This window comes from Phodopus roborovskii, unplaced genomic scaffold (genome assembly GCF_943737965.1).
Source record: "Phodopus roborovskii unplaced genomic scaffold, PHOROB, whole genome shotgun sequence".
Taxonomy (NCBI): domain Eukaryota; kingdom Metazoa; phylum Chordata; class Mammalia; order Rodentia; family Cricetidae; genus Phodopus; species Phodopus roborovskii.
In genome coordinates, this window is record NW_026126448.1 from 8,300,597 (window position 1) to 8,314,108 (window position 13,512).

General features: G+C 46.3%; 1 protein-coding gene across 3 annotated transcripts in view; it reads right to left on the reverse strand.

The window, feature by feature from the left end:
• St3gal3 (ST3 beta-galactoside alpha-2,3-sialyltransferase 3) overlaps nucleotides 1-13,512 on the reverse strand; it is a 208,338-nt gene that overhangs the window by 128,330 nt on the left and 66,496 nt on the right. The window lies entirely within an intron of this gene.

Consider the following 13,512-nt stretch of genomic DNA (forward strand, 5'->3'; position numbering starts at 1 on the left):
TGTCTCCTAACATGTGACCCAACCTCAAATGATGCTATAAGCCAATGTACAGTTCAACAATCACATGGTGAGGGACACCAAGACTTAAGAGATCAGATCCAAAAGGCTTACTCACTGCAGAGTGCTAGCTGGACACAGACTGGACACAACTTGTGTACAGCCCCAGCCCACTCCACAGTACATTCCAGATCTCACTACACATGGGAATTCAGCATTATCATAACTCTAAGCCATAGGTTCCCGATGCTAGCAATAAACTCAATAAAAGCAGACATGACAGCTGCTCACTCGAGGCTATGTCACAATCACCACACCTGAGACTTAAGAACCACTGGGGAATCACAGTTTCTACAGAAATGCCCAGACAACAAACCCTTCAGGCAGTCCTTCAGAAATATGCTTAGTAACAACCGTGGGACAGTGAGCCGGGGATGTGGCTCCGGAGAGGACCCAGAGGCAAGCATCCTGCATCACCAGGTAAGAGCAGATTGTGTGCTTTGAAATGCACCAAAAAAGGGGCAGGACAACTCATTCTTTACAGAAATACAGATGTGCCATCAGACCCCTTGATGAACCAGCTGGCCATCCCACCTGAATGAGCAGTGTTTAACTCAAGAGTTCTGCTCCTTTATCAGTATGTTTTGGGTCTGTTTCCTCTCAGGGAGGTATGTATGCTCCCCCTTTTAAAACTGTAGCCAGAGGTCTCACCCACCTGGAGGATTCAGAAGATCCCCTGAGGAGCTGACTGCCCAGGTGAGCGACACTTTTTAAAGACAGCTCAAGAGCTGGGCAGATGGCTCAGGAAATAAAACACTTGCTGTTCAAGTGTGAGGAGTGGCAAGTCGAGCCCCAGAACCCCTGGAAAAAAGCAGGTGGGGTATGATACCTGCCATGATCCCAAGCTCAGGAGGAAGCGGCAGGGATTCCCAGGGCAAGCTGGGTGGCTAGACTAACTGACTCAGTGAGCTCAGAGCTCAGAACAAGACCCTGTGTCAGAATGGAGATCAAGGAAGATACCAGAAGTCAACCTCTGGCCTACATACATGAATGCGTGTGCGTGAGCTTGCACACACATTTGTATATGCACATATACACACATGCCAAAAAAAAATCTTAAGTACCTAATTTTCACTGCTGTTGACATAGTTTTCCAATTATAATTTACTTTCATTATACTCATAAGCAATCCTGATTTAATCTTTTTTTTTAAACTTTTCGATCCAAACATAATAAATAAATAAATAAATAAATAAATAAATAAATAAAAACCCAAAAACTGAGCCTTAGCTAAATATCTGAAGAACAGTAACTGTTGACAGTGACTGCCTCTAGTGGTAGGCTTTACAAAATGTCTGCAGTGAGCATGTGTTATTTGTATCAAGGGAGGTGGAAGGTAGGGCTGGGTGCTGACACTCACTGGAGTCCAAGCTACTTGGTCTGAGGTGGGAGAGCACTGCTTAAGACCAAAAGTGGTGTGTGTGTGTGTGTGTGTGTGTGTGTGTGTGTGTGTGTGTGTGTGTGTGAGAGAGAGAGAGAGAGAGAGAGAGAGAGAGAGAGAGAGAGGGGTGGGGGAGGGAAAAAGATTAAAAATAACCACTCCAGTGCAAACTGGTGTGGAAGCCAAGGCTTAGCAAACTCCTGATCTTTTCCGTTATTTCTGCTGATGGTTGTCTTTTCAGTTACTGGAACCAGCTACATCGACCCCTTGATGAAGCATCCTCCCCCCCATCTCCCTTTCTTCTTCCTTCCTTCCCACTGTTTATTCCTTGGTCCTAGGGATGGAACCAGGCCTTGCACAAACTAGGCAACGCTCCCACACTGAACTACACCCCAGACCCCTTCCCGAGAACATTACTAAATGCCAATGCTCAGGAAGAGAGATCTCTGCCTTGCAGGCCAGGAAGGTGGATGAGTTGGAGGTAAAGTGTGATCAGAGTCTTGGGAGGGAGGCGTGGGGCAGGTGGCTGTGTCCTGGGAAGCAGTCACTGCAAATGCTCTCTGCAATGGTGGCTATGCTCCGGAAGCATGTGCCTTCTGAGTTCAGATGATGCGAGTGAGAGGAAGTGAGGGACATATTCATGCTTTGTGTAAGTTCAAATGAATTTTGTTTTGAGTATTAAAAGCATGGAACCAGAAACGGTTCCGCGATTCATTATTTGTGTTTATTCTAAAGGATGTGAGATTATTTTAGTTATAAACCACATTGACAGCTTATGGGAAAATTTAGCATTCAACAAAGTGAGAGGTTTGCTTTGCAAGCAACAGAGCAAGAATCCAGACTTCTCCCTCTGCAGCTAACAAATATGTCAATTTTACTTGAGCGTTCCAGGTCCCAGCTGTTTCTGGCTCCTAGGCCAGAGGCAGCCATGTGGCGTGTTGCACAAGTGACCAAACAGAACCCCAGACCAAAGCATGACAGAGCTGGCTGCACAATGAGGAGAGCTAGAATTTACTGGAAGCTTTTTATTATGGTCAGATGTTTCCTGTGTCTGGTTTCTGAAGCAGAATATAGAGAATATGGAGGGAGTAAGGAGGTTGCAGCTGGTATTCTTAGTTTGGGAAAAGGCTTCAAAAGCCCCAGGCATGCATAAATGAGCCATACTCTGAGGTGCCCCTGCCTATCACCCTATACATTCCACACATCTAGATTTTCTGCTATCCAGCCCCTGCAAGCTTCAGGAATGTAAGAATGGGGAGAAAACAAACTGTTTCCAAGCAAATAGGTAAAATGCAAACAGATAAAACTAACATGTCATTGTGACAAGAACAGAAAAAAAGAGCAATATGGGAGATTCCAAGGCTCTGAAATACAGAAATATCACTACACACCGCACATAGTAGGAACACCGGCCAGCAGACCATAAGAACAGGGGTGTCCCTATTCTCAAGAAATCCACACGTTAGTTGGCGTGGTGGTGGTGAAATCCCATCTACATAAATAAACAGTCAATTCTGACACACACAGGGAGTTGATGTGAAGAATAATTAGGCTGTGTCGAAAGGCCAGGGGTGGACGAGCAGACATGATCCATGGCGTGTTTGCGGCATGTGAGCTGAGACCGGAAGACAGGACCTGAGGCAGGAAAGGCAGTGGCAGAGAGAGGGAGAGCAAGGCCGGAGCCTCCCTATACCTAAGGGAGCATGGAGGGCCAGCTGCTGGAGCAGAGAGAGCAGGAAGGTGGGATGCGCTAAAAGAAGAAAATGGACTTGGGGAGAGATGCCTGTGTCCCACTCAAGAGCAGAAAAGAAGCCTTTTAGAATTCTCCTATTTAAAAAAAAAAAAAAAAAAAATCTCAAGTGTTCAATTTTTTTTTTTTTTTTTTTTTTTTTTTTGAGACTGAATGTCTGTAGAATAGGCTGTCCTCAAACTCAGAGACCCACCTGTCTCCGCTTCTTGAGTGCTGGGATTAAAGGCAGGCATGTGCTATCACCACTGGGGTTTAAACATTTTTTTAAACATTTATTTATTTTTATCTAATGTGCATGAATATTTTGCCTCTGTGTGCACCACACAGGTCCCCAGTGGCCATGGAAGCCAGGAGAAGGCAACAGATCCCTTACAGCTGATTGTGACCCAACATGTGGGAGCTGGGAACTGAACCTGGGTCCTCTGCAAGAGCAGCAAGTGTTCTTGAGTGCTGAGCCATCTCTCCAGCCCACGTATGAGTGTTTTGACTTCATACAAGTCTGTACCACTTGTGTGCCTAGTAACCATGGAGGCCAAAAAAGAACATTAGATCCCCTGGAGTTGGAGTCACAAACATTTGTAAGCCACCATGTGGGTGCCGGGGATCAAAACCAGGTCCTCTAGTAAAGCAGCCAGTGCTCTTAACCACCGAGACAACTCTCCAGGCCCAGGAAGCCTTTGAGAACCAACAAAGTAAGCTAGGCAGGACAGAGAGGTGTGTGCCAGTGTTAGAGTGTCTGGCCAGAGCTCAATCTCAACAGCACTGAAAACAAGACAAACAAAAGCTTCAAAAAAAAAATAGGAGCCTAAAGGGTTCTGGTCTGTATTCTCAAATATAAACTGGCTGCTTTATAGGAACTGAGTTGATTACCCTGCCACACACAACAGAGTAGAAGGTAGTCAGGAGAGGGAGACTGAGCCAGAGAGATGGACACAGAGGAGGTACAACACTACAGATGAGAAGGGATAGTGTTGGAACAAAAACTGTGATGTCTGGGGTTGGGGAAGGTGCTAGAGGCTCTTAGAGGGAAAGCCGTAGGGTTTGCAACTACAGAACAGGAGTGAGAACTAAGAAAGACAGAAGACCATATCAGGCTTGTGCAAACTGATGTTGACTTCTCTGTGACTGACAGTGGCCTACTGATGGACCACTGAGGTGGCCTGATTACAGGAAGGCCAGCCCCTCACTGATGGTTATCCCTGAGGCAGATGGGAGCTGCCTTCTGGAGACAGGCACTGAGAAGGACATAGTATTGGGGGGCTAGTAGCAATCACAACAAAGAAAGGAGGCAGGGTGAGGGTGGGGGCGAGGGGGGCATAGACAAGGCTAGGTTCTGCAGCCCAGACTTGTATACCGTGACAGTGGTGAGCCACAGCGCTGTTGTTGCAAGTATCACAAAGACACCTAAAGATAAGCCTTTGATTCAAAATGTTCTCCCAGTTCCTGCAGTTCCTGTGGCAATCAGCTATGACCTGGGCCATCCTTCCTCAAGGCCCTGAGACTTGGCTTTCCCATAAGGCCTAGCCTACCACTGGGGGTCTCATTCCTGTCTCCTGCTACTCCTTCAGGCTGCACACTTTCGTGTTCTGAGCCCTTCCCTGCCCTCCTGATGGCTGGTATAAAAGCACACTTGTCACCCATCACAACACGTTCACGGTCTGACTCAAAACAAACAGAGGACAATTTAGATGATGGATCTGAGCTGTAGTCACCAATCTGGCTTACAAAGAGCCTTCAACTTAGCTGGGAATGGCTGGCATTAGTGGTCTTGTTTATTTTTTTTGAGACAGGGTTTCATGTATTCCAGGCTGGCTTTGAACTCAATATGTATTAGAGGATGACCTTGAACTCCTGTTCCTTCTGTCTCCCAGTGCTCAGATTACAGGTGTTCTCCACTGAGCCTGGCTTTAAAAAGTGGTGGGAATTGAACCCAGGGCTCCCTGCATGCTAGGCAAGCACTCTCCCAATTGAGCTACAGACCCAACCAGAGGTATTTCAATGGCCACACAGCCACTGTTTCCTTTCCAGTTTCCCCAGTGCTTAGATGCTGGAGAGACCAGGTTCCCTAACCCTAGTCCCTCAACCTCAACCCCACCCCACTCCACCCCCAGAAAACAAACAAACTTGAATAAATGAATTTACTGAAGAAACAGAGGGGGAAATGTCTCAGAGTGAGCCAAGAGAGATGAGAGCTGATGGCAAGGAAGGTGTCCTGATATGACGCACAGATGCTGGCCTGGCTGGGACGATGGACGGGAGACGGTCTGGGTCAGTTCCAAGGACTCAGCTGAGAGTGGAAGCTACTGAAGCCGGTGAACTTCTCCAAGGTTTCCTTGGAATTTATTAATGTAATTTACCAAGCATATGCTCCAGAGGCTTCACCAAGGACTGTACAAAGGCTGGTGGAATGCTTAGTAGATAAAATGTTTGCCAAGCAAGTGTAAGAACTGGAGTTCGAATCCCCAGAACCCAGGTAAAATCTCCCAGACAATCAGATTAGCTAGACTAGCTGAAACTGGCAACCCAATAATAGAAAGCAATTGAAGACATCTGACACAAATAATGGCTTCCACATGCATGTGTACATGCATGCACCTACCTACATGCAAACAACCACACACAAATGGATGCACACAAGGTACACACATGTACACATACACACATACACATACAAACATGGCCCCGGAAATCAAAGAACATCGGGACTATTCCGGGATCACAGAATCAACTAACAGTGTTACAAGTCTTGAGAGTTATGGTAGGAGCTCAGGTCTAGGGGTTTTCACTGGGAGCAATTAGGAAGATGAGGAGGGACAGGCACCTGAGCCTGGCATGAGGCGACCAGGCCACAGTGATAGGGTAAGTGAGTAAGCAAGGGCACTGAGGCGTGGCAAATGAGGCGTGCGGGGTTCCGGGAGGGTATGTTCATCCTTAATTAATATGTTAGGGTTTCTTCCAGGAGGTAAGAATGCATGTGACTAAAGGAACCAGTAAATACAATGATTAAAGTTTTTTTTTTGTTAAAGGCTTTAACACATCAAAGACTATTTTTAAAAAGTGAGTCACCATGAAATCGAGGAGAAAAACCTGCTATGTCATACCAGGAGACAAAAGACACTTGGCTTAAGATTGGGGCAGGACAGTCCCTGGGGCATCAGCACACACAGGGCGAGCAGGAAGTCTGGGAGGAGCTGGCCTTCTACCAACTGCTGTCCGCAGAGGCTGGGGATGGGGCGGTGGGGGCACGACACTGTACCCTGCTTATACACCTGGTGCGAAGGAGCAGCTGGGAAGAAAATGGATGCAGGCACGCGCTGAGACTGAGTGAAATGCTAGAAATGAGCCGTGGGGCTGCAGGGGCATGGGAAAGGTCACTGTGTCTGCCCTAGGGAGAAACTGGTGAAGGGACCACAGACTGGTGCCTCCCCGAGCCGGTTAGGGCCCCGTGCAAGTGGGAGATGAGTCCTTACACTGAGTCTCAAATGAAAGTCAGCCAAGAGCGTGAGTGAGGGGCAGAGGGACATGGGCTGGGGACGAAGGAACTGTTCTGCTGTTGGCAGGTCCCAGTCTGGGCACAAAGGAAGGCCTGGACAGGTCACAGAGGAACAGAGAGCTGAGGCAGGGACCTGAAGCTGTCTGATGGCAAGACGTGGCCCGAAAGGTGCCAACTTCAAGGCAGACTGTCGAGTTTACTTAGGCTCTACCCCCCCCCCACTATGGCTTTGGAGCTGAGTCCTCCTGTATAAAGAGGGTGGAATGAGAGCTGTGTCTCACCTGAAACCCAACAGTCCCAGGTCCTGTCCTTTGCTATGTGTGATGTGTGTTAGTGTATGTGCATGCATGTGTGTGCGCATGCATGTGGAGGCCAGGAGACGACCTTCCCTGCCATTCCTTAGACATCACTTGTCTTTTGAGGGGGAGAGGACAAGGGTCTCTCACAGCCTGGAACTTGTTAAGAAGGCTAGGCTGCATGTCCAGCAAGCTCCAGAGATAGCCCTATTTTCAACTCCCTCTCCTCCTCCTTTGATATACAGCCTAGGGATCAAATTCAAGTCCCTCATGCTTGCTAGCCAAGTCTGTTACTGCCTGAGCTATCTCTCCAGCTCATGACCAGATTTTAGAACATCTATACATTGCACAAATCCAACATGACTTAACACCCACCACTGTGAGGCTTGGAGGCAGCACACTGTAACAAAATACTTCTGCCATGAAGTTTTACACTAAATGGGAGGGACCATAAATATATTCACATTACTTTGGATCAGATTTGTAGACAAATGACTTCTTATACTTATCTCATGCAAAAGAAAAAAAAATTCCTTTAAAAGTTGTTCCTTAAAAATGTGGAAGGACAGCTCAGTGGGTAAAGGCACTTGTTGCCAAGCCTAATGAATCGAGTTCAATCCCCAGGGCCTGCACGTGGAAGAAGAGAACTGACTTCTGAAAGTTGTCCTCTGACCCCCCCCCACAAACTTACGTGTGTGTATACATACATGTTCTTGAACACTCATTAAAGCATGTAAATACGAGAGTACATGCACACACAAGCATACGCATACACAAGTACACACACAAAAGCATTCACACGTGAGCACACACACACACAAGGACCCACACACGTGTACAGAAAAATAAATAAAATGCAGTTTTAAAAAAGAAGAGCTTTAACGTTCACCCCATGGTGGAGGGACCTCGCACGAAAGTGGGACTTTGTTATCGCCTGCTCGGGAGGCCCAGCAAGAAGCCAGCATGTAGGGAAGCCTCAGCCCATGGGCCACCGACAATTCTGTCACCACCTTGCCGACACGAACAGGAGGAGAGGGAAGGGGAAGACAAGGGGAAAGGGTGGCAGGAAAGTAGGCCAGGGTGTGGCTCTGAAGCCTGTCAGCAGTCTGGATTTTATCAACTGCAAGTAGAGAGGCAGAGAGAAAGCACTAAAGATTTTTTTTTTTAGTAAGGCAATGATGTCAACAGACTTTTGCTTCAAGAAAACCAGTGTAATGGTTTAAGAGACAGAACAAATGCATGTAGGCAGGCATGTTAGGGAAGTACTCCAGCAAACCACGTGAGGGACAAGGAGGTGCTGAGGTGCAGGAATTTGGCGCAGGGGATAAGATGGCAAAGGGAGAATGGAAGGGTCCCATGGGACGGGGCAAGGGAAACTGGGATCAGGAAATGGAAGGGTTAGATGAGGGGAGGGGAGGACCAAGGGGAACTGGAATTTCAGAGTAACAGAGTACAGACACTCTAGAGCAGACACTTGGCAACGGTGCTAAACAGAGCAGAAGGGGTAAGCTTGAGAAGCTTCCTCTGGTGCTGTGGTTTGAGCGGGGTTTGCTCCATGAAGCTCAGGCTGGAGTTCAATCCCCACGTGAGGTACTAGAGAGGGTAGGGATTCAATGCTCCTCTAGTGGTAGAGCACTGGGAGGTGATAAGGGTTAGCAGAGGCCATCAGGATGCAGTCCTCATGGACGGCTGTGGCCTTTTAGGAACAGAGAAACCAGAGCATCACTCATGCATACAACTCCCATCATGCAAATCCTGAACAGCTTCGGGCTGTCTCGCCTGACTTGGACCCTTGATCCTGGACCAGGACCAGAAAACAAAAGAAACCGCTTCACTTTATTGTTTACTCATGCTGTGGTGGTAATTCACAGCCAAGAGAAAGATGAAACTAGACACCTGAACCTGGCAGTTAGCCAACCCCTGCTCTCAAGAGCAGGTTTAAGTAAGTTACTCGGGGTGGGAGCCACACAATCTCAAATGCCATGGAGGCAAAATGAAGAGTGTGGAGGGCCCGTCTGGATTGTCTAGCTGGTGGATTAAGGCACACTAAGGAGATAAGTGGAATGTGGTGACATAGTATTTATGATTTATTAAAGCTTGCCTGAGGATTCAGAAAGCAAAGTCAGCCACAAGCCATAGAAGCCAGGCACACACCCTTAATCCAAGCAGCCAGAAAATAGCAGGTGGTACACACCTTTAATCCTAGGACTCAGGATTAAGAGATAGATGGATCTCTCTTGAGTTCAAGGCCACCCAGGGATACGAGATTGAATCAGTCTAAAAGAGTAACAGATCACAGCACTAGAGGCTTATAAAAGATAGATACAGGGTCTTCAGTATTCAGTATCAGGCTTTCGTTCTCCAGCCACGCTAAGATGGCAATGATTCTCCAGCCACAATGAGGATAGGAGCATTCATTCTCCAGCCACACCGAGGAGAGGTTACAGTCTGAGGCTGGTGAGCACTCATGGAGATAGGATCAGCCCCTTTGCTTTTCTGATATTCAGATTGAAGTTTGAACCCCAGTATCAATCACGGGGCCACGTCACAGTGAAACACTCTTCTAGGTGTTTCTGTGAAGGTGTCTATCGCAATCAGTAGATCATGAGGACTCTGGCCTATGGATGGATTGATTCCTAGATGGCATCATAACATAATGGTGTTATTAGAAGGTGGTAAGAATTAAAAGATGGGGTGGCTGGAGGAAGTAGGTCCCTGGGACATGCCCTTGGGGCTCTATCTGGCCTTGGTCCTTCCCTGTATTTCCTTGCTTCCTGTCCATCACAAAGACACTCTTGTGTCCCACTCCCACCACCACAATGTCCTTTCCTACAATGGGTCCAGAAGTATGAAACTGATCCATGGACCAGATCCTCTGAAACCAGGAGCCAAAGCAAATCCTTCCTTTTCAGTTGTCAGGCATGCTGTCCCAGGGACAAGAAGAGCAATTAATACATAGAATGAAAATATGGCCACTGAATAGAGTAACCAGATCTTTGGTGACAGACACCATTCATTGCAGCTGGACTGACTGAAGGACTGGGGTAACCCACAAACTATAGATGTTTAAGCACTGGGTCAGGAAACCACGGAGGAAGTGGTCTATACGTTTTGGTTATTGATAAAATCCGAGTGAGTACCAGCCAGGGAAATTAAAGGGGAAGGAATAAATCACCCAGTTAAAAGGCCTTCCATCAGGAATTGCAAATCTTTCTCTATAAATGGCTAGTAAATATTTTAAGCTTTGTTGGCCACATCAAGTCTCTGTGACATACCCCACAGATTTTGTCTATTTACACACTTCTTTGGCTTTTTCCTTAAAGTCCTTAACATATAAAATCATTTTTTAAGTGAGGCCACACAAACGCTGGCTATGGACTGCATCTGGCATGGGAAAGAGTGTTTGCAGCCTCTTATTAGTATACACTTCTTCCTGAAGACCTCCAAAATGACAGGGAAAAAAAATAAAACAAACAAAAGTACACAAATCAAAGAACAGGTGAGGAGACATCAGCACAAAAATTTGGAAGCTGAGGAGCAAGTGAGAGGTAGGGCTCTGCAAACTCAAGCAGTACTAGTCTAGAGTAGCAATCAATGCTGAACTGCCATGCACAGTACACCCAGAGTCCCCAGAGCCTTAGTGGGAAGCACTGGGTACCACTGGAGAGAAAGTGACGATGTAAACAAGACACCAGCTCTTAAATATGAGCTGACAGCCAAGACCATGGGGCATTCGAGGAAAGGCCTCACATAAAGATGAGAGACGAAAGCAAAAGAACCACCACAAATACACAGGGAGAGAAAAAACTTATAAAACAAAACACTGAGTTTGTCAATGTAGAGATTTTACTCACGAGTCGAGTAGAGGATAATTACTTAAAGGTTACATCTAAGGGATGGAGAAATGGGTCAGTTTTTGACAGAGTATACCAGTGTTGAGGACCTGAGTTCAATTCTTAACACCACATGGAGTGACTTACAACTGCCTGTAACTACAGCTGTTAATACAGAGACCCAAAACTCGTGGAAGTGCTGAACACACACACACACACACACACACACACACCACACACACCACACACACACCACAGCTGAGGCTGTGTTACTGTGTATGTATCAGCCTAGGCCTGTCAGTGTGTGGGGAATATCACAGGAGTCAAAAAGAACATGAGGGCTGTGAAACCTGGACTTCTGGACAGGATGCGGCTGCTGCATCTCACAGCAGCCATAGTTAGTGGCTCAAGAGCAAGACAGTCAAAATTCTAGCACGGATGAGAGAGAGGTCCCTGAGGCCCGGCCCTGGAGGAGCTATTGACAGCAGGTGGCTGCTGAGGGAGAGAGTCACACTCCTTTGGGGATATGGCTCATGGTAGGTTGCCCATGCCTCAGTAGAAGGGTCCACAAACACATGCATATGGGAAACACGAATCAGCCTCAGGAATTACTAACAGCAACAAAAAAGGAGCTCGTGAAGTTGGGAGGCAGATGGAGTGGGTGGCACTAGGGGAAGCTGGAGGGACATGGTGATGGATGGATATACTGGAAATATACTGTATAAATGTACTTCTAAAGAATGAATAAGGTTATTTTTAAAAAGCTGAAAACAAAACACTAGAAGTTACCCCTACGAGACTGAACAGCCTACAGTGACAGGGCTGGGGCTGTAATTCTAACTGAGGGATTCCCTCACATACACATAACCTACAGACGTGTACCAACAAGGCTGAAAAAAGGGATCCACTAGCAACCTAGATGTCTCCCATTTCATCACACCCACATAAATGGCTCATGAAATACCGAAGCACGTTATTTTTGTGACTGTTTTACTTATTCAAATAATACCTGTGAAAAGAGTTAACCGAGAATAACAGATGGGGCAGAAAAGATGCTCAGGGTTTAAAAGCTGCTCCTGCAGAGGACTTGGGTATGAGCCCTCCGCACCTACACCAGGCACTTCACAACTCCCTGTAGCTCCAGGGCTAGGCTATCCAGTGCCCTCTTCTGGCCTTTGAAGGTATTGCCCTCATGTGGTGCACATACAGACAAGCAGACACAAAGCTGTACAGATCAAATTAAATTTTTAAAAATATATTAGAATAAAAGATAATCCAAAGACAAGACAACAAAATGTTTGGAACCAGCTCTAAAGTGTTATGGAAAGAAATATGGAAGAAAAATAGGATTATTCAGATAAGGATCGGATATTAGAAGACATTAAGAAATTACTATAGAGTAAGATAGTAACAAGATTGCTTCATTTTATTTTTTAAGTTTTAGAAATTACTTTATTATTTTATGTGTATGGGTGTTTTGCCTGCATATACATCTGTGCACCGAGTGTGTGCTTGGTGCCCAAGAAGGCATCATATCCTGTGGAACCGGAGTTACAGGTGATTGTGAGCCACCTTGAGGGTGCTGGGAATCTAACCTGGATCCTCTGGAAGAGTAGCCAGTGCTCTTAATTTGTGAGCCATCTCTCCAGCCCCTGGCTGCTTTATTTTAAAGAGTTGTATGTGTTAGGGATGTGTTCTCAAGTCTTTGTGATTATAATGACAAGCTTCCCAGCACCTGTCTTAAAATCCAAATAATAAAATGGTGCAAATGTCTGCAAGAGCAAGGTCTGTACAGCACACACACCAGGGACCTTGGATGGGCAAGATGCTGAAGTCTCTGCCTTATGGCATTCTGTCCTCCATCTAAGAGAAAGATGCTCTTGACAGACATTAAAGGGCAGTGGTACCACTTCATCCTCAAGAGAGACCAAATAAAAAAGAAAAAAAAAAGGAAAGGTGCTCTGAAAGGTTTTTACTTTTTTTCCTATGAAATCTTGAATGCCTATTAATTTATAACATTTCCACTTAGAAAGGGATGATACACAGCTCTCAGTGGCCTGGCCAAGAACTAAAAAGTGTCAACAGATGGTGGCTACTGTCATTTCGAGTATCCAGAGTGGGAGGCAAGGAAGAAACAGCCCCTCATCCACTGCAGGTGACAATATAAAATGATGTACCAGATGTGGGAGCCAACCCAGAGAGTTCCTCAGTTGGTGTGGTGGCCATTCTTGCTTATTAACTTGACTGCATCTGGGATTAACTAAAACACAAGAGCTGCAGGCACCTGTGAGGGATTTTTTTTTTTTTTCCTAATTAAATCATTCGAGGTGGATGACCCATTTTTAACCTGGATCTTTTGAGATGTAAAGACCCACCTTTAATCTGGGCTACCCCTTCCGGTGGCAGCCGTATAAAGGACAGGGAAAAAGGAAGCTTGGGCTCTTTGCTTGCTTGCTCTCATTCTCAGTGGAAAATCTACACCTTCACTGGCATTAAAGTCTACTTCTTTGGGATTCTGGTGTACACGGAAGACCAGATGAGACATCAGCCTTACAGACTGAACTACTACTGGAATCTTTGACCCTCCACTGGTAGACCCCATTGTTGGACTAGCTGGACCACAGCCTGTAAGCCAGTGGTTCTCAACTGGTGGGCCAGGAGTCCTTGGGCGAATCTCTTATCTCCAAATACCATTCATAACA